The 21,572-nt window shown below is 36.8% G+C and overlaps 1 pseudogene; it reads right to left on the bottom strand.

Moving 5' to 3' along the window:
- Positions 1 to 18,407: 18,407 nt before the first annotated feature.
- Positions 18,408 to 18,831, bottom strand: LOC100428360 (ATP synthase F(0) complex subunit C2, mitochondrial pseudogene; annotated as a pseudogene).
- Positions 18,832 to 21,572: the final 2,741 nt, after the last annotated feature.

The raw sequence follows: 21,572 nt of genomic DNA, 5'->3' as shown, positions 1-21,572 counted from the left end.
ATTAAAATTAAAATTTTAAAATGAATTAAAATCACAGGAATTATCTAGGTCCTGGCTACCTGCTTGAAATGGCAGAAGGAACAAATATAGAAAAATAAACACAATTAATATTTTAACTCATCACACAGCAATTGAACCTTATTCCTTTCAACCTCATTAATTCAGAGTAGCAATAATTTAGACACATGTCACAAATAAGGAAATATTGCAAAAGAAAACCACATTCTTTAGCAAATCTTATTTGTATTCAATTTATTTCCTGGTTACAAATGACTCCTCTATTAAGGTTGGTTCAAGTAATCTATATGACAGTATGTAGTTAGCTCAGATGATGTTGTAGGTGAAGGTTTTATTTCAATTGTATTTTAGAGATTCACCAACAATGGCCTATTTTTGTAGTATATATATTACTCACAACTAATAAGCTTCAACCCTTTTATCTACCTAGTAAAGATTAATCTCACACAGCTAGCTATATGAAAATCAAATATAAATACAGTAAAATTCAATTCAAAGTTATATATATATGTGTGTGTATATATATGTGTATATACGTATATATATGTGTGTGTGTGTGTGTGTGTGTGTATATAAATGTGCTGGGCAGCTATTATATGTAGAGCCCTATGCAATACCCTGAGGATAGAGATGAGTACAAATACCAATCCTTGAGGAATATATAGTCTAGTTTGGAAAAGGACGTCAGTCTAGGTCTGCAACTTTCAGTTGGGTGATATGCTCTGGTGACCATACAGCCAATACCCAATAAGACTGAACTCTTGATCCTGCATTTTTGCACCTGCATCTAGGATCTTTTTGTCTCTTCTTGCCTTCCAGTCCACTTCCTGGCTGATTTCTGACTCTGCCTCATCATAGTATTTCTCTCTGGCTATGCACTTATCGCTTGAGGCTGAAACTGAAATCAATCCTCTAGGACTCTGGGAATGACCTCCACTACCTCCTCCACCAGTCCTACTGTGTGTATTTCCCACTGCTCTGAATAGCAACTCTAACTGAGGGAATCTTCTTTCTGCTGATAATGCTTTCTGTTCCACGGAGGGAAATCAAGTACATAGCATACTTATAAATATGCATAAACCAGGCCAGGCTCAGTGGCTCACACCTCTAAACCCAGTTTTTTGGGAGGCCAAGGTGGAAGGATTGCTTGAGACCAGGAGGTTGAGATTACAATAAGCTATGATTACACCACTTCACTCCAGCCTGAGAGTAAGAGACAGAGAGGCACTATTTCAGAAAAAAAAAGGGGGGGGGGCGATAAACCATAATATAAAGTAATGAACTAAGACCTTCATGAAGTTCTTAAAAACAATAAATGCAATAGAAAGGAGGGAGTGGCCCCTGAGAGTCAGAGAAAGCTTTCTAGAAGAAGAAAGACTTGAACTGTTATTTGTTGGAAAATAGGCACTTGGAATAATCTCTAACCCTTCTTTGTTGGAAGGGCCAAGACTAGATAAGCAGAAGGATGGGGTGAGGCATCTCTACCCTCATTCCCAGAGCCATTATTACCACAAATGCTGCCACCACCACTACTGCAACAAACACATACACCCATACCCAGGAACATCCACATACTCAAATTCTGGTTTGTCTTTCCCCTTTTAATTCTTACTTTGAAATAGAACCAAAGCCATTTTTAAACATTTGTGATGTTTTGTTTCCTTTTAAGGAGCTTCAATGATGAGAACAACTTAGCCTGATCCCTGTTGTCACCTTTTACTGCCCAAATATTTTGAAAACCCCTTAACTTCAGCAGATTCTGCATAAACGTCTTCCAAATTTAAAATTTCTCAGTCTCTAAGGAAAATACTGGTCATTATATAATGTCAAGATAATTTTTCTAGCAGCTTCTTAGCATAGGGTTCTTCTGGTCATTTCTATTGCACAGGACATGCCATCTCTCTCTTTTTTTAACTTTTATTTTAGGTTCAGGATTTCATGTACAGGTTTGTTATTTAGGTGAATTGCAAGTCACAGGGGTTTGGTGTACAGATTATTTAATCACCCAGATGATAAGCATAGTACCTGATAAGTGGTTTTTGTATCCTCGCCCTCCTCCCACCCTCCACCTTCCAGTAGGCCCTGGTGTCTGTTACTCCCTTCTTTGTGTCCATGTATGATCAATGTTTAGCTCCCACTTGTAAATGAGAAAATGAGGTATTTGGTTTTCTGTTCCTATGTTAGCTTGCTTAGGATAATACCCTCCAGCTGCATCCATGTTGCTGCAAAGGACAAAATCTTATTTTTTATGGCTGCATAGTATTCCATGGTGTATATGTATCACATTTTTTTAATCCAGTTTACTGTTGATGGGCATCTAGTTTGATTCTATGTCTTTGCTATTGTGAATAGTGCTGCAATGAACATACACATGCATGTGTCTTTATGATAGAATGATTTCTATTCCTTTGGGTACATACCTAAAAATGGGAAGCTGGGTTGAATGGTGATCAATCCTCACCCTCCTCCTACCCTCCTTCTCCCCTCCACCTTCCAGTAGGCCCTGGTGTCTGGTGTTCCCTTCTTTGTGTCCATGTATGATCAATGTTTAGCTCCCACTTGTAAATGAGAACATGAAGTATTTCGTTTTCTGTTCTTCGAGAAATCGCCAAACTGCCTCCCACAATGGTTGAACTAATTTACAATCCCACCAGCAGTGTTTAAGTGTTTCTTTTCCTCTGCAACCTTGCCAGCATCTGTAATCTTTTAACTTTTTAATAATAACCATTCTGACTGATGTGAAATTGTTTCTCATTTTGGTTTTAATTTGCATTTGTCTAACAATCAGTGAAGTTGAGTTTTCTTGATATGTTTGTTGGCCGCATATATGTCTTCTTTTGAGAAGTGTCTGTTCATATTCTTTGCCCACTTTTTAATGGAGTTATTTGTTTTTTGCTTATTAATTTAAGTTCCTTTAGACTCTGGATATTAGACCTTTGTCAGATGCGTAGTTTGCAGACATTTTCTCCCATTCTGTAGACTGTCTCTTTACTCTGTTGATAGTTTTTGTTTTTGCTTTTGCTGTCCAGAAGCTCTTTAGTTTAATGAGCTTGTCGATTTTTGTTTTTGTCACAATTGTTTTTGGCATTTTTGTCATGAAATCTTTGCTAGAGACTAAGGATATACAATCTTTACATTCATTGCTTTATTTGTTGATTCAACAAATATTTCTTAAGTCTCTACTATTCGCCAGGCACAGGGCATGCAAGAGTAAGCAAAAACAGACACAGTCTCTGCTTCATGAAGTATTCAGTGTAGGGGAAGACATGGACATTATATTAGTTATCTATTATTATCTTTTGCTGTAGAGCAAATTATCCCAAAACCTGGTAGCTTAAAACAAGTTATCATTTATTATCTCACAAAGTCTGTAAGTCAGGAATTTAGGAGTGGTTTCATTGGGTGGTTCTAGCTCAAAGATTTTCATAAGCTAACAGTCACAATGTTGGCCAGATGAAGGTTTGACTGCAGAGGAAAGATGTGCCTCTAAAATGGCTCACTCACATGCCTGCTGGCAGGAGGCTTCAGTTATTTACCATGTGAACTCTTCATATGGCTGCTTCAGTGCCTCATGGCATGGCAGCTGACTTTCTCCAGAGTGAGTGACCCAAGAGAGCAAGGCAGAAGTGAGATATCTTTTACGATCTTACTGCAGAAGTCACACATTATCTTTTCCACAATATCCTAAGTTTCATATATGTCAGCCTCATTCAATATGGGAGAGAGCTACACTGAGCACAAATACCAGAAGGTAAGAATCTTGGGCTGGGTGGGGGACAGTTATCTTGGAGGCTACCAGACATTTAAAAAATGATAACACAAATAAATGTAAAATTATAGTTACATTAAATAAGTCTTCACAGACTTTGTGAAGATACATTTTAGTCTTTATTCTAAGAACATTGAGAATTCATTAAAATATTCTAATTAGGGGTAAAAAGTTTATCTTTTAAAAGATCACACTAGGAGTTCTGCCTTGGGCAGTGTATGTGTGTGTATGTTTTATATATAACACCTATTTTATATATTAAAATAATATATATACACAAAACATATATAAATATGTATATATTAGTATATTAGTTTGTTTTCACACTGCTATAAAGAACTGCCCGAGAGTGGGCAACTTATAAAGAAAAGACATTTAATTGACTCACAGTTCTGCATGGCTGGGGAGGCCTCAGGAAACTTACAATCTTGATGATCATGACAGAAGGGGAAGCAGGCACATCTTATATGGTGGCAGGTGAGATTGTGAGAGAGATAATAGGAGGAACTGTCAAACATGCAATAAAACCATCAGATCTCATGAGAACTCACTATTGTGAGAACAGCATGGGAGAAACCACTCCCATGATCCAATCACCTCCCACCAGGTCCCCTCCTCAATATGTGGAGATTATGGGGATTACAATTCGAGATGAGATTTGTGTGGGGATACAGAGCCAAACAATGCTAATTGCATTGCTGGGCACACAAAGAAGTACAAAAAATCCATAAGGGCTACCAAAAATGAAGAGTAAGCAAAAATTACAGAGATAAACAAAGATGGACAGAATGTAGTGCTTCTGGGAGCAAAAATCCATTTTTGGGATCCAGAGTTGAGTGATTAATAGTTGGCTGATTCAGAGAATGGGAGGGTAGCTCTTAGACTACTCAGGAATCTCTTGAAGAGGTTGTTGAGGAAAACACCCATCTGCTTGCAAAGAGAGCCAACATTGGAAGCTATCTGCTCCTTTTCTGGGTTATATCTATATATAAAACAATAGACTTCCTGAGAAATGATATTATAGGCTTGCTGTGATACAAATCTGAGATTCAAATTTATACTACCTCTGCCTAGGTAATCCCCAGAGCTACAAGTTAAACCAAAATGGTTTTGATTTGATAGTACTATCGGATACCCTGCAGAAGCAAATGCAAATTCTTTCTAGAGATAAATATTCTCAGTCCAGAACCATCAAGTAGTCACAGACTCAAGTCATTTAAATGTGAATTAATGAACAAAATATACCAAATAAATGAGTTAAAAGGTGCCATAAGGAGTGGTCATCATAAATAATTTTTTAAAAAATTCAGACTTTGGATATTAGGATTACCAGTTAGAGAATATGAAATAACTTGTATAAAATATTTAAAGAAATTATAGTTTATTAGGCAGATTTTAAAAAGAACCAAATAGAACTTCTGGGAAGAAAAATGATAATCACCTCAATCAAGGAATTAAAAAGCAGTTTGGACACAATAGAACAAACAGTGAATTGGAAAAGAGAAATTAAGGAATTACCCAGAAGGTAGTGCAGAGAACTAAGGAGTGGTGAAATATACATACATACATATACATATATATATATATATATATAAATGTTAAGAGAAATGGAGGATAAAATGTAAAAACATCTAGTATATATTTTCAAAGGATGAAGTAGAAGAAGAAGGGATAATGGCTGAGAGTTTTCCAGAAATGATGAAAGATATACATCCATAGATATGGGAATCATGACATAAACCAAGCAGGAAAAAAGAAAACAAATTCACACCTGGACATGTTGTAATGTAACTGCAGGGTACCAAAGACAAAGAAACTCTTAAAGGCAGTGAGAAAGAAAGAGCCACTAAACAGAACAATAATTTGCTGAAAACAGCTTTCTCATCAACCAAAAAATGGAATCCAAAGACAATGAAATAATATTTTCAAAATGCTGAGAAAAACTATGAACCTAGGATTCTCTATCCAGCAAAATTGTCATTCAAGACAAAGGGTGACATAAAGATTTTTATCATCTAACAAAAACTAAGAGCATTTATCACCAGCAGACCAGAGGAACTTCTCTGAAGGATGTACTTTGGGAAAAAGATAAATTGTTTTGAGATGCAAGAAAAAAGAGTATATAGATATGTTATAGTTAGTGTTTGTGGGTTCAGCAATACATTTATAGTTGTTCCTTAAGCAAAACAGAGAATTTTAAAATGAAGATCATGATAGGTTAATGATGACAGCATATCATGAGTCCAAATTATGATTAATCCAATTTTGTGCACATGAGATTTGAAGTTGGGGTGGAAAAGTCAACAAAAAGAATGATAAATACATAGGCAAATCTAAACAAATATAGACTGCATACAGCAATAATAATGTCTTAACTTGTGAATTTAAAAAATAGTATAATAAATCCCAAATTGGATGTAATAGAAAACGATAGCATATAAACCAGGGAGAATGTGATTAGGCTGTTATGTTGTGTTTCTGAAGAAAATAGAAATAATTAATTATAGACTTTACATTAAGTATACATATTCTATTTTAAAGAATAACAATAAAAAAATAGAGTGCATAATTTCCAAACAAGTAGAGGGAATAAATGAAATTTTTAAAACTACATTATTATATCATAGAAATAGTAAAATACTGTTTCATAACATATATAGAATAAAATACATTTATTATGTTAACAGTGTTATCTCTGAAGCCACACAACAAGGTGGTTAAGAAGACAGGAACTGGAATCAGACAGCCTGGGTTCAAATCTTACCCTCAGTACTCATTAGCTGTGTGTTCTTGGGCACATTTATGTTTTCTGTTTCTCAGCCTTCTCATTTATAAACTAGAGATTATAACAGTATATATCTTATAGGGGTGTTTCACAGTTAATGAGTTAAATGCAAATTCTTAGAACAGAAACTGGTATAGAGTAAGTGCTCACAATATTGCCAAGATTTTTGTAAAAAATGGAAAAAGGTATAACAATTTTTATATGTTTGCTTATATATGATATATCTCTAGAAGATTAACAATTAACTAATGAGTGGTTGTGAGCAGGGGGAGAGAGACCTAACACTGAAATTCCTTTATTCCTTTGGATCCATGTAAATTTATCTATTTAAAAGTTAAGTTAGAAATTTACTAAATATATTTAAATAGATTCTAATTTTTAAAGAGCTCTCTTGTATATTAAAGTAGGCTCAGTGTTGTAACAACTGGACCCAAACTCAATAGAAATGTATAACTGGCTCAGGCATTTCCAGGTACTAGAGCATTCCCTCTTGCTTTTCCTCAACCCTACTTAAACTTTTAAAGATCTTTCCTTTTATTTTATTTCAATAGTTTTTGGAGAACAAGTGGTTTTTGGTTAAACGGATAAGTTTTTTAGTAGTGATTTCTAAGATTTTAATGCACCTGTCACTTAATCAGTGTACACTGTACCCCATATGTAGTCTTTTATTCCTCACCCTCCTCCCATTATTCTCCCTGGTCCCCAAAGTCCATTACATCATTCTTATGGCTTTGCATCCTCATAGCTTAGCTCCCACTTATAAGTGAGAATGTACAATATTTGGTTTTCCATTCCTGAGTTACTTCACTTAGAATAATGGTCTCCAACTCCATTCAAGTTGCTGCAAAAGCCATTATTTCATTCTGTTTTATGGCTGAGTAGATCCCATTGTGTATATATACCACATTTTCTTTATCCACTCATTGATCGATGGGCATTTAGGTTTGCTCCACATTTTTGCAATTGTGAATTGTGTTGCTATAAGCATGCACATGCATGTGTCTTTTTCATATAATAATTTCTTTTCCTTTGGGTAGATACCCAGTAGTGGGATTACTAGATGGAATCATAGTTCTACTTGTAGTTCTTTAAGGAATCTCCATAATGTTTTCCATAGTGGTTGTACTAGTTTACATTCCCACCAACTGTGTAAAAGATTTCCCTATTCACCACATCCATACCAACATCTATTATTTTTTGATTTTTTAATTATGGCCATTCTTGCAAGAGTAAGGTGGTATCTCATTGTGGTTTTAATATGCATTTCTCTGATAATTAGTGATGTTAAACATTTCTATATGTTTTTGGGGTGTTTGTATATCTTTTGAGAATTGTCTATTCCTCTCCTTTGTCCACTTTTTGATGGGATCGTTTGGGTATTTTTTCTTGTTGATTTGTTTGAGTTCCTCATAGAGACTTTGTATTAAATTATCTTCAAATTATCTGATTTGAATGTGTCATCAAAGACTAAGCAAAGTAAAAATTATCAACTTGGGGGTTATTGATGTGCCCAACAAGATGTGACTTTTTACCATGTCTTTCACACAAGTCTCACCCTGACCATCCATCCTCTGGTGTCTCTGGTGGTTAAAAGGACACACATCACGTTTTTTGGCTTAGCTATGATTGATGGCTTTTCCCAGCCCATTTACCCCTAAAAACATAACATTGGGCAATGACTCAGAAATTTTTAAGATTAAAATTGAAGGAGATTAAACTTTTAAAAAAATTTTTGGATACTCTTCCATGGTAATCAAAACAGAAATAAGACTTTTTATTATGTACTTACATATGACATATGCTTTGTCTGTGTGATACATTTTATACTGTTATAATACAAAAGTTTGAAATAAATACATGCATGATTCTTTGAAAAAATTAAGACTGTTGGCACCTTGAAAGAGGTAGGAAACAGTCTCAAGTTTAGTTAGGGAAGACATATCTCTGCAGCAGCTAAGCTCATGGTGCATGTTTATCTATGATTAAATGTTTTAGTGAGGAAAATTAGAAATGCCAATAGTGTAGAGCTAAGTATGAGTTGCCAGAATGAGTTGCCAGAACTCATACTTACCTCTCCAAAATGTGCTTGGAGAGGTAAGCCAGGGCCAATATCATGTAGGCATACTACAGACTATGTTTCAGAGTTTGGGTTTTATGGAACACATTGAGAAATTATTGAAGGGCTGGATTTGGGCGGGAAACTGACATGATTCTATTTGCATTTTAAGAAGAATGCTATGGCTGCTTTGTGATAATTAAATGGAAGCAGAGAAACCAGACTGGAGGTTATTGTAGCAGTCACCATAAGAGGTGATGGTGACTTGGACTGGGGTACTGATTGTGAAAACAGAGGAGAGTAGCCAGAGCCTTACTGTAATTTGAAAATAAAATTACTTTGATTTTGTGATAGCTCTGATGTAGGATAGAAGGGAAGAAAGGTATTAGAGCTGACCCTTAGGTTTCCAACTTGAGTGCCTGGGGGGACAATTTTAGCAAGGACAAAGGACAGACGCTCTTAACAAAATGGGTGGAATGAGAAAAAAGATTGTTTATTCGTCCCAATCCTAGTAGTTTTTAAAGAAAGTGGATGTTTATAATTTGAGGATGTTTCTGTTTTCTCAAACCAAACAAAGTCATCATTGTCAGTATAAAAGTTTTCACATACTTGGAAAATAATATGAATTGACAGATGTGAACATGCAAGATCAAGGTAGCTGAGTCCAAGCTGAATGGCTCTACATATAAATGTGAAAAATGTGAGACTCGGAGGGAGATGAGGACTGCACTGGGAGGAGATTGAGAGACCCTTGGCCTTTGTATAAGCAGTAGCCTCAAACTACCTCATAACCCCTCTGGCTAGTGGAGTGTGAGCTACTCTAACTGGATCCTGCCAAGCTGGGGTGAAGAGAGGAGAGCAAAACGCAGTCCTTATACTGTATGAAGTAGTCCAGGACTGGGGTAAGGAGTCCTAATTCCTATCCTCTTGGTCAAATAGAAATAGATCTTTTAAAAGATTCTTAATTAAGAGAAGGAAATGAGAAAACCTTCCCTGGAAGTGTTGCTTTAAGGGTTCCATGGTGCATTTAAAAATCATCCAATTGCAGCTCCATTCCCATTTGATGCTTGAATACTTTTTTGAAATCATATCACTATTCAGCAGCCCTACTATTGGGAAATTATTCAACTTAATCTCTGAATTACTTTACTTAAACATTGTCTCTATTCTCCTCTTAAGAAAGCTAGAAAATGTCCAGGAGTCATCGCCTTTGAGGAGATAATTTTGAATGAACACTCAAGCACTAATGGAACACAGAGGTCAGATGTCCCCATACAGAATCTCTGTTTTTGCTCTTTACTGTACTTGAACCACCCAAAATTCAATACTAGTTGCATTCCCCAAAGGGAATTCACTCACACTCGAAGCATTAATGAGCAACATAGATTTTGTTGAAAATTTTGCAACAGAATAGACTTTACATCACACACCACAAAGCAAAATGCTCAAAAATTCTCATTTGACAAGTTATCCTAAGTCTCCTCTTCTCTTGCTGTTCTCTCTGGGAATTTGGCCTCTCTCTGGCAGGATGCCCCTCCAAAACCTCAATTCTTCACCATGTTATTGGGCTTTTCTCTTGGAAGTGTAAATCACAACCTACCAGAGTTGTCAACAAATAAAGAGCCCTCAAAAAGTGGAAGATTTTATCCTATTATTTCCTCACAATTTGGTTCACTATTGAAGTTTCTAAGTTTTTCATGGCTTAGCTATAATTAAGTACATATGGCATCACTTCAACTTGGCAACCACAGCTACTATTTTCTTGCTACGTATACTCCTATAATCAGCACCAAGAAGACAGTCAGGTTCCATAAAATGTATGGGTTTTACACACCTGTGCTTCTCAAGGAGGTAGTTCCTAAGGGAGTAATTTGAGGCCAAGCCACAGAGGACCCCATCAGTCTCAAGGAACAAGAGCCAAAGTAATTGGTGATACTTGTGAATTGATGACCAAAGCCAGAGACGGGCTGAATAGAAAGATTGGAAGCAAGAGGCTGGCCAAGAAAAACAAATAAACTGAAAGGACTCAGTTGTATGCAGGGGACACATCAGGTGCCACAGCACAAATACACATGACACAGTTTCTACTATGATCGAGTAGGAAAAAGAGATGAGGAGTATACAAATACCCCTGTCAATGAAATAACATTTTAATGACACAGACCAAAGAGGCTATGTGAGTTCGCAAGGCAAATACAAATTAAGAGTAAAGGGGGGAAAAATCTCCTTAGTACAAAAAGGAGAGAGAATTTCCCCATCCCTTTTCTTATTTACTTAGAAAATTTATAAATTCTTTCTCTGACTCTTTGAGATGGATGTGAATATTTTTAAAAGATAAATAAGCCTCTTGCCAGTTTTACAACCCAGGAATCTTTTTCTCAGGGATGTGGCACCCATATCTTTGAAACATAATCATCAAGGAAGACAGTACCCCCATCTCCCAGTTCCCATGGAAGGATAGGACTCTCTCTTTGGCAGGACACCCGGCTGTAAAGATATCAGAAGTTATAAAAAAAAAAAAAAAAAAAGAGAGATACGAAAAGTTTATTTTTACTTTGGATAAAGTCTGTTAGCAAACATGAATAACCACCTCAATTACTAGGTGAATTTAGGATAAATTATGTGTGACAAAGGGCACGTCAAAGTCCCCTTACTTGAGATCTAGTTATTCTTATCTTGAGAACATGTGTGTAATGGATTGTATCTGTTTGGTTTTATAAAGGGTGAGCTTTCTTTCTGTCTTTGTGATCTCCTTAGCAGATTGCCTGTGATCCATATCAGAGTCTGGTTTAAACTTTATTCAATAATGAAACTACTTTTTTTCTTTCCTATATTTAGTGGGGAGGATTTTTTATTGTATTTCTCCTGAAGTTCAGGGTAGGAAAATAACCTTTTTAATGAGGTAAATATCAGATAAGAGAAGGTCTCCTGAAGGGAAGGCCTTGAAGATGGAGTAGAATGTTGACTGAAGGAAGAAAGAAGTAGGCATTTCAGGCTTAGCAGATGACCCAGTAAAAGACTTGCCTGTCCCTATTGTTGTAAACTTAAAGGCCACATTTAAGAGTTGTCTCAGAGGGGTTTGAAGTCCCATTGCTGATTTTTGTTGTTTCCTTATAATGTCAGGGGCAGATGGAGCAAAAAATATATACCCAGGAGAGCTTGCCCGTATGGGGAGTCTGGGTCTCCATTAGTATATTTCCTGAGTGCCCCAACCAAACAGCCCTGAAACAGAGTAGGATTTTCATCCTTTCCCTGAATTATTTCTCTAATCTTGTCATAATTGACTGGCTTAACAACACATTCTTTCCTCTGCTTTTTCTGTACAGCACAGCAAGTGGACAATACTCGTAAGTCATGACAAGTTAAATTAAAGAATGTGGCCAACTTAACAAACTCCTCTATAAACTTTTCTGGATGTTCTGAAAACTGGTCAAATTTGTACTTGTATAAAGTCAAATCAGATCTAGAAAATGCACACGTACTCTAAGTGTTCCCCCATTTCCATCAGCTACCTCCCACAATGGACACAGGTTTGACTTCAGGGGCTGATAGGGGACCCCACTCCTGGTGGTACTGGTTGGGCAGCAGGGTGTATGTGCTGGGGCAAGTTGGGTAAGGGGGAGGGTTGCCTGATGACCTTGGGGTAGAATCTTTCATTAGAGAACTAGTGGGACCTGAACCCCACCTCAGAACTAGGGGACTGAAGAGACTCTGGAGAGGGTGTAGGCCTTTTAGGAAGAACGGCTCAGATGGAATCCCTTAAGTGTAGCTACCTGGTATCTGGAAGTAACATGAGCCAGTAAAGGGCCATACAAGCCTATACATAAGAGACCTCCTCCCATTTTCCTTCTTTTTTAATAGGATAAGTCCAATTGTAAAACAGCAGTATAATGTATAGAACCATGTTTAGGCCAAATATCTTGGTTTTCCAATTTATATTAAACCCAAATGGTGTTGCAATAGAAAATGAATTTATTTTTCTTTCAGCTGAATTTGAATTTGCTCCAATAGCCTAAAAGACATCCTAGCAGTGAGTTCTCTGGGATGCTTATCATTGTCTCCATGTCAAACAAGGATTTCTATTGGACACAAAAGTTTTTCTAAGTCTAGCAAGAGGGAAAACAAATGGGTCCTCACTATTTTCCTTTCAGATTTCCACTGCCTGCAGAGAAGATGTAACTGTAGGTAGCAAGGCATTACAAAAGTAGATTATAAGCATTTGCCAGTGAATTAAATATGAAAAGAAGTATTTTTATTAAGCAAAATGTAGAAGGAAAAGTGTAAATAAAGTGACAAAGAAAAGAAAATGCTATTACAGAAAATGATAACTTTAGATTAGAAAACAAGAAAAAGGAAGACCAAGAATTCCCTAGGATGGACCTGTAACTCATAATCCTAGAGCTAATGGCAATGCCAAAAACCCTAGAGCATCTGGGAGGCAGCCAACAATACTGAACGCTGAAAACCCAGAGTACCTAAGTGTTGGCCAATGGGGGGACCCACACCAAATGCTGAAAACCCCAGAGCACCTGAGGGGCAGCCACAGTGAACCCCAAAGGGCTGGTCAGGGCCACAGAACAATGTGACTCTGGCATCCCAGAGTCAGCAAAACGGGGACCTCTCACAACCAAGTGTCTTGCCTTAAACAATTGCCCAAATACAGTTAACAGAAAATCAAAGTTTAAAAAACCTCAAACAAAACATACAATTGAGAAGTGAAAATAAAATGGCTGGCAGAGCAATAAAATGGAGTCAGAGGAACAGCACCAGGGGAAAGGATGACAAGGACGTGCTTTGGGGTACCCAGATGATGCAGGGCTTTAAACTGACCCTCTGGCTAGAGGCTTTACTCCCTGGCTCACTTGATTCAAGAGGAGTGGGGGCTGGGAGGGCAGAGGGACACTCATCCATCCACAGGAGGCAAAATGGCACTGACTGGTCTTCAATGTGGGACTCGGGTGAAAGTCTCTCCAGGTTCCCTCAGCCTGGGTGAGCTTGGCTGCCATGTGGCAGGGGAGGTGGTGGCATGGGGACCAGTGACCTGCCGGCCTGCCAGTCAGAGTAGTGGGTCCCACACAAGGCAGCGGCACTATGGCTACTTGCCTGTCCATTGAGCTCCACTGGCAGGAAAGATGATCTTAAAAGAGCCTTTGACTAGTGTTACAGCTCTGTAATGCTAATTGCCATCTCATCTCGTCATCTCTCGCTGATTGCCATCTCTCATCTCTCCAATCACCATTTTTGCTGTCTTGCCATCCCACAGATTGCTGATCACTGATTGCCACCTTTTGCCACCTCGCCAGTCTCTATCTTGCCATTTCTCACTGTCTCTTGTCTGAACTCTTTGCTGACTTCCAATTTCCATCGTCTCTATTGTCTCACCACCTCTCCCGTGATTGCCACTGGCTCACCATCTTGCCACTGATCACCACTGTCTCACTGCCATGTCAGTCCCTGCCTCTCATTCACCATCTTTGTCCCTTCATGGTTGCCAGATGATGCAGGACAAGCAAGCCCCTAAACTGGGGATTAGCCCAGGAGGCTTCTTGGCATTGCCCAGGAAAGAATTCCAGGGTGAGCTCATAGCATTAGACAACAATCTTTTATTGAATGACTACTCCTTGCAGAGCAGGGCTAACTCATAGGCAGTGCACCCAGAATCAGTAACATATGGGCTCTTGGCAACTATATTTATACTCACATAAATCTACTTTTAATTATATGCAAATTAAGGGATGGGTCAGTACAAATTAATGAGTGGGTCAATGCAAATTGAGGGGTGAGTTATTTAGAACTTTCTAGGAAAGGGGTGATAACTTCTGAGGTGTTGCCATTGAAAGAAGTGGTAGCTTCTGGATCATTGCCACGGCATTTATAAACTGTCCTGGCACTGATGGGAATGTCTTATGCCAGTGAACAATGAGGGCAGCTAGGGATTGCTTTTGTCACCATCTGCTAGTTCTTGCTGGTTTTTCCACTTTATCCTGTCTGGACCAGATTCTGTTTTGGTGAGCAGGGTTGTGACCAGGAAACAAGTCCTGCTGGTCTCCTACTTCAGAACTGGAATTCTTTCTTGATTTTTTCCAATGGATTGGAAAACCCAAATGAGAATTTTCTTTAAGAAAAGAAGGGCCGGGCGTAGTGACTCAAACCTGTAATCCCAGCACTTTGGGAGGCTGAGCCGGGTGGATAACATGAGGTCAGAAGTTCAAGACCAGCCTGGCTAATATGGTGAAACCCCATCTCTACTAAATATACAAAAATTAGCAGGGTGTGGTGGCAGGTACCTATAATCTCAGCTACTCAGGAGGCTGAGGCAGGAGAATTGCTTGAACCCAGGAGGCAGAGATTGCAGTGAGCCGAGATTGCACCATTGCAGTCCAACCTGGGCAACAAGAGTGAAACTTCATCTCAAAAAAAAGAAAGGAAGAATAATTATTACTTTTCTGAGTTCTTGCATATCTCAGGATGTCTCTTTTTTACTTTTGAACACCTATAACATTTAGGGAAGTATAGAATTGTTGGGTCAATTTGGTCAATGAGTACAAAAACAATACAATTGGATGTTGTCTTGATCTGAGAATTGGAGATTTCCAAATTAAGTTAGATTTTTATAGCTTTTGTTCTGGTGAACTATATTGCATGGAACATTAAACCCCAAGTGATTGCTGCTGCCAGAACTCTTCCTGGCTCTGCAACTAGTTAGTTTCTTCAATGACAAAGAATTCTGGAACACAATGAATCTCTGCTCATCTTCTACCTTTGCCATGTTTGGTGCTAGGAGTATTAATCTCTGAGTGAATATCAAAAAAAAAAAAAAAAAGGTGTTAGTAGGCAGGCGTAAGACCGGAGTCTGATTGTTGGTGTGAGGTTCGATGTTTTTCTATCCATGAAGCCCTGTATCCCAGATTTAGGAGAGAGGTCACTCAAAGCCTTTCTCAACTCTTTGAGGGGCTCCAAACTGTGTATTTCAGAGGGTGACAAGGAGATGAAAGATCTAGGATGATGCTCCTTGATCTACTCTAAAATGATATGCTCAGGAAAAATTCCACTCCAACTCTGACATCTCTTACTTTTATTTTACAGTATGCTTTCCAGTTTTTATCTTTTTCTGTTTTTTAAAGCTATTTTAATGAGAAGTCAGGAGGAGAAATATCAGGTCTGGCGGGCTGTTCTGTCACCATAGCAACCCAGAGCCCTCTCTAATTGTCTTTTGAACACACTGCTTATGGGGTATGATTATGTTGATGACTGTCTATGTCATTGGTAAAAATAAAGCTGTCAGTGTGACAATTTTTCTAACTCAAAGAATCTTCTGCCCTGAGGCTGGATAAAAGCTCTGATTCTCTGGAGGAACTGATACCCTGGGGTAGAAGTGTTTCCTGTGAACTATTTGTCATTTGTGAAGAGCTCCTGTCTCCAGGATTTCTACTTTCTTCTCCCCTGATAGATCTGTTGACTCCCTGGAAAGACAGGCAGACAAATTTATTAGTTCTTTGGATGGGGGTCATTTTTCAGAGAGAACATTGAAAAATTACACCCTAAAGATGGGCCTGAGCTTACATTTTAACACACTATTTTCATTTAGTTAGCCCCTCACCAACACTGCTTCAGTTGATATCTTAATCTAGAACTCTTGTTTGCAGACTATTAAACAAACTTACTAACTCATTTTACTGTCTCCACTCCTTTTTTTCCAATATTTATTATAAAAATGCTGAACTTTATAGTAGGGTTGAAAGAATTTTACAGAGTACTCTCCACCTAGATTCTGCCAGTAACATTTTACTCTACTTGTTATATCACATATTTGTCCATCTGTTTATTCATCCATCCATCTATACATCTTATCTTCTGATGCATTGCAGAGTTGCATATATGAGTACACTTCCCCCTAAACACTTTAGCCAGCATACCATGAACTAAGGTCATTTCTTATTCTTATTTATTTCTTTGAATAATTATGAAGTTGATTTTCTAATGTTTTATTAGTGTCGTACTTTCCCTTTTTGAAAAGTTTATTGCATCCTTCATCCATTTTTCTATTAATATGTTGGTTATTTGAATATCAATTTCTTAGAGGACTTTTACTGAAATTTAATTTTCAATTGTTTCTTTCTGAATAATTTCTTTATTATAAGACATTTATAAAACCTTACAGGAGCACAAAAATATAATATGAGACATCCATCTTTTCCTAACAACTTAACATTTGGTTGAATTTGCCTTGCAATGTTCTTTGTGCTGTTTTCTGAAATGTATGTTTTTTATGTTGTTAAATGTATCAATATTTTTCTGTTTAATTTTCTCTTTGGTGTAATGCTTTTAAATATTCATCTATATTTAAATATATTTATTTTGTTTTATATTTTTATTTTGTTAATGTTGTAAGAACATTTAAATACTAATTCATCTGGAATACTGTGGTGCATGCAAAGTGTTTAGACTGTGGCTTAAAATTTTCCATATATTTAAACAGTTCACTCAGCATTATTTATTAAAGAATTTAATCTTCCTCATTGACTTGAAACCACAAATTTAACTCCTATAAACTCTTTGGTCTTTCTTGAAAATGTTTTACAATGACTGAATAATCTATTATTTTATTTAACACATATTTGTGGTATATTTTAATACCTAGCATTTCTGTGCTCCACTGGTGGTTCTTCCTTTCAGTATTTTGTTTTCCTTCATGAATTACTTATTCTTCCAGACAAAAGATAAAATTACTTTGCCAAACTCAAAATTTAAAAAAACTCATTGATATTTTATTTGCTATTTTTTTGAATTTATAAATTAGTGTAGTGGGCCGGGCGCGGTGGCTCAAGCCTGTAATCCCAGCACTTTGGGAGGCCGAGACGGGCGGATCACTAGGTCAGGAGATTGAGACCATCCTGGCTAACACGGCGAAACCCCGTCTCTACTAAAAACACAAAAAATTAGCCGGGCGAGGTGGCGGCACCTGTGGTCCCAGCTACTTGGGAGGCTGAGGCAGGAGAATGGCGGGAACCCGGGAGGCGGAGCTTGCAGTGAGCTGAGATCTGGCCACTGCACTCCAGCCTGGGTGACAGAGCGAGACTCCGTCTCAAAAAAAAAAATAAAAAAATAAATAAATAAATAAATAAATAAATAAATAAATTAGTGTAGTGATAATTGGCATCTTTGCCACTTAGTTCCTCTCATCGAAGAATATAATTTATTTCTCTATTTAGTAGGTACTGCCAAAAAGTTTTCTTAGGTGATTGTACCAATTTATACTTTCATATAGTATGTGAATGTTTCAATCTTTACACATCTTTGCCAACTCTTAGTACTGTTGCCTTTTTCATTTTAACTATTCTAGTGACTGTGACATTGCTTATGGCTTTATCTGCATTTATTTGATGATTAACAAAATTATATGCGTTTTCATGTCCTCATTTGCCATTTGGATGCCCTGATTTTGATCAAGTATTTATTAAAATCTTTCCTCCGCTTTTTTCTATTGTGTTGCTTGCCTTTTTCTTTTTATTTTTTATAAGTTATTTGTACACTCAGGATTTGAGTCCTTTATCAGATGTATGTATTTCAACTGTCATCTCTTACAATGTGGCTTACCTTTTACTTTCTTAAAATTCATAATTGTTTTCACCTTATTAATACAGTATTTATTTGTCTTCCCTCTGTCAAACCCTGAGCTAACCACGTTCCCTGGGCTACCTGGGAATGTATAGGAAAAAAGAACATACAGGGCCAATGAGACATGGGAGAAAGAACTATGGGAGGTGGAGATGGCTCCTTTACATGGCAAAAAGAATGAGAGAGGCTACCATCAGGCAAAACAGCCCCATTACCTCCCAGAGGGCAAAACCCAGAATGGGATAGAATAGTTGTTGCTTCAGAGAAGGGTTCCTGGCATAACCAATGATGAGGCTCCCAAACACAATCCCAACCAATCCCAGCCCCAGAGCCAGCCCCCCGACTGTAGCAGCCCCAACCCCAATAAACTTGGCTGCTGTGTCAATGTCTCTTGAAATTGCACTGGTTTGGAGCTGCAGCTAGGGACAAGTGAGATAAGGGGATGTGAGACTGCCAAGCTGCTGAGGCTCTCATCTATCAGTGTCTCTGTTCATTTCAGCACCACTGCAGATAGTAGACAGCTCAGCAACTGGGAGGTGCTCTTGACCAAGAGTGGATGGAGACATACTTGGAGCAGGCATACATTTTTAGGGGTAAGGGGCTATGGGAATACAGTTGCTTTCAGTGCAGAGAAGGCCGAGAGCAAAATTCATAATTTTAATGTAGCTAATTTATTAGTTTTTTTCTTTACGACTAATGCATTTTGTATCTTGTTTAAGAGTTTTTTACCTACCCCAAGGTCATGAGGATATTTTTCATTTTATTATAAAATCTCATTGTTTACTTTTTATAATTGTAACTCTGATCTTGATTTTTGTTTATGAGGTGAGGTAGTGGAAAAAGGTAACTTTTCTATGTGCGTTTACAAATGACCCAGTAAATAAATTTTTTAAAGGACAAAATTATAAGAATAAAAAGGAATGTTAAAGCTGCCTGAAGAGCTCTGCGGAGTCACTCTCTAGCAAAATGACCATAATGAGTGAAAATTACATTTAAAAAGAACAACTATATAGTAATTACATTAAACAAAGATATTAATCTTCCAATTAAGAGGCAGAGATTGGTAACATGGACTTTTAAAAATCATTATTTAACTTTATCCTGTCTACAGGAGATTAATTTTAGATTCCAACATACAAATATATGGAAAGTAAAACAATAAGAGAGGATACATCATGCAAAAGCAACCATTAGAAAGTTGAAGTGTCAATCCTAACATAAGATCAACTTTAAAACAAAAACTGTTACTAAAGAGATACATTTGATAATGATGAGTCATTATTTATAGAGTATAATAATTATAAACATATATGCACCTAATAACAGAACCCCCAAATTCATGAAGCAAAAACTGACAGATTCAATAAATAGATAATTCAACAATAATAGTTGGAGATTTCAATACTCCACTTTCTATAATGAATAGAATAACCACACAGAAGGTGAATGAGAAAATAGAAGACTTGAACAACAATGTAAACCAACTATACCTGACATGCAGTTGTACAATAATCCACGAAATAACTGCAGAGTACACATTCTTCTCAAGTCCATAAGGAACTTTCTCCAGAATAGGCCATGTTGTTAGGCCATAAAGCAAGCCTCAATAAATTAAAGAGGGTTAAAATCATACAAAGTGCATTCTCTAGCCAAAAAAGAATCAAATTAAAAATCAAAAACATAAAGAAAAAAAATTTTATTCACAAATATATGAAAATTAAACATCAGACGTCTAAATATTCAATGGGTGAAATACAAAATTTAAAATACTTAGAGATGTATTAAAATAAAAACACATTTCAAAACTATGGAATGAAGCTAACATCATGCTTAGAAGGAAATTTATAGCGTAAAAACCTATCTTTAGAAAGAAGAAATATCTCAAATTTATAACCTAAGCTTATACAAATCACTGGAAAAAAGAATAAACTAAACTCAAACTGATAAAATGAAGGAAATAGTAAAGATTATAATGAAAATTAATGAAGTAGAATACAGAAAAAATATAGAAAACTAATGAAGTTGAACATTGTTCTTTAAAGAGATTAACAAACTTTAAGCTAGACCGACCAAAAAAAAAGAGGCATGACAGATTCCTAAAATAAGATATAAAAGACAGAGGATAATACTGAACTTGCAGAAATAAAAAGGGTTATAAGGGATATGATAAGCAGTAACTATATGCTAACAAATTTGATAACTTAGATGAAATGGGCAAATTCCTAGAAGACACAAACTGCAAACTGACTCAAGAGGAAGTAAAAATCCTGAATAGATTTAACAATAGATTGAATTAGACATTTAAAACTTCCCACAAATAAAAACAGGCCCATATGGCTTCATTTAAATTATACCAAATGCCTAAAGCTAAATTAACACCAATTTTCCACAAATTCTTCCAAAGGAGGGAACACTTTCTGACTCATTCTATGAGCCCAGTATTACCCTAATACCAAAACCAGGCAAACATATTACAAGAAAATAAAAATTTACATCAATAACCCCTAATAGTGCAATGGCAAAAATCCTCAGCAAAGTACTATCATACCAATTCAGCAACATATGAAAAAGATTATACACCATTACTGAGTGAGATCTATACCAGCAATTTAAGGTTGGTTTAACATCCAAGAATCAATGTAATACAGCATATCAATAGAATAAAGGACAAAAACGACATGAGCATCTCAATAAATACAGAAAAAAATTTGACAAAATTTGACAGTACCTCATGAAGAAAATATGCAACAAATAATAAGTAGAAGATGGGATTTCCTTAACTTGATAAAGGGCATCTTCAAAAGTCTCATAACTAACATACTTCATGGTGAAAGACTGAGAACTTTTCTCCTAAGTTCAGGAATGAGACATGAATGTCCGCTCTCTCTTCAACTTCTATTCAACTTTGTACTGGAGGTTCAAGTCAGGGCAATTAAGAAAGTTTTTTTTTTTAAAGTATTCATTTGGAAAAGAAGAAGGAAAACCATATATATTTGCAGATGATATTATGTATAGAAAATCCTAAGGAATCCACTAAAAGATAATCAGATAATAAATTAGTTCAGCAACATTGCAGGATAAAAGATAGATTCATTGTTTCAACAGATTAACATAAAAAATCAGGCCAGGAGTGGTGGCTCATGCCTGTAATCCCAGTACTTTGGGAGGCCAAGGTAGGAGGATCACTTGAGCTCAGGGGTTCGAGACCAGCCTGGGCAATATGGCGAGACCCCATATCTACCAAAAATACACACACACAAATTAGCTAGGCATGGTGGTATGCATCTGTAGTACCAGCTACTTAGGAGGCTGAGCGGGGAAGACGG

The sequence above is a fragment of the Macaca mulatta genome, chromosome 2 (assembly GCF_049350105.2).
Source record: "Macaca mulatta isolate MMU2019108-1 chromosome 2, T2T-MMU8v2.0, whole genome shotgun sequence".
NCBI classification, from domain to species: domain Eukaryota; kingdom Metazoa; phylum Chordata; class Mammalia; order Primates; family Cercopithecidae; genus Macaca; species Macaca mulatta.
The sequence above is the reverse complement of the archived record's forward strand: the minus strand, read 5'-3'. Positions and strand labels throughout refer to the sequence as shown.